This window comes from Parambassis ranga, chromosome 22 (assembly GCF_900634625.1).
Source record: "Parambassis ranga chromosome 22, fParRan2.1, whole genome shotgun sequence".
NCBI classification, from domain to species: Eukaryota; Metazoa; Chordata; class Actinopteri; family Ambassidae; genus Parambassis; species Parambassis ranga.
The window spans coordinates 7,162,455-7,163,776 of NC_041042.1; positions in this window are offsets into that span (position 1 = coordinate 7,162,455).

Genomic DNA, 1,322 nt, shown 5'->3' on the forward strand with positions numbered 1-1,322 from the left:
ACCCTCTTTACACACAAAATCTAACTAAGGCAAATAAATATTAAATCACAAACTGATAAATGTATAAGAATTTCTGGTAAGTTGTAGAAAAGTCCCTAATATGCGGCTGATTTCTGTTATAGAGCGACCTCTACTGGCAAAAGGTATCATAAACAGAAGGTTAACACGTGAGTTTATTTTTTTTATTAAATTTTTTAAATTGACAAAATACTAAGCTACAACAACAGATTATCAGTACATGTTGTTTCATTGTATTATGTTATTTTACACGATTATCTTACACTTGATATAGTGTTCATCAAAATGACCAGCAGGTGGCGATATTGGACTGACATGTCTTCAAAACGCTGCCGGTTCATTATTGTAAACATGTCTGATGTATGAAGTCTCTCAGCAATTATAAAAAAAATCATTGGAATCACCGCAGTCTCTGCTTTTCAGACGTTTAAGTTCAATCTGACAATGAGTCTGTTTTAACTCTTTCACTGATGGCGTCCAGCATATTGGTGTCTTCAACCTTCTATTGGGATCTTGAGATTTCTTCCAGGAGGTTGGCAGAGAGGGGGTCGTGCAAAGAAAAAGCGCCCCACATAAATTAGCACCCTCTCAATTGACTCACTGAAGCCATCTTTTGTGAACCTCCCCATCATAATGACCTGACCCTCATAAATGTAACTGGCAGGGTTACAATTTATGATGTCTTTCACAGCCCTGTCGTTGGTTTGCATGCATATATTTTTTTTTTTGCGAGTAAAGAAGATTTATAGAGAAAGAAAGAAAACATCATAACTTGTTTACGCTTTTTTGAAAGTATCTGTTACTCAACCACGCAGTCCAGATGTGGGAACAACTCGCCAAGTAGCTGCCCTGTCAAAAACAGGCGTTCCTTCGTTGCTTTCATGGCCGCTCGGAATTTAGACACCTTCTCATCTGAAAGCTCAAATCTTTAACATGACGGTGCTGCATCAGAGGTATTGTTAATTAAAGTCATAATTGTAAACAAAAGAATACAATGCACCCTATATCAAAGTCTGTTCCGCTATAGCCTAACCAAAAGTGTTATCTCACTTAGGTTAGGCCTAAATGGTACAGTGGCTTAAAAATATATATAATAATACGTTTATACTTAAAAATCTAAATATATATATATATATATATATATATATATATATATATATTAAATGTATGAAAGCTACAGGATATGCACATTCTTTATGCATTCACTTCCACTTCCACTGAATAAGACGACCCACCACCAGTGAGTATATTTCCCATGTGCCCTGAACGCAGCATGAGTTCTTGTTCCTCAGAGGTGCAGCAGC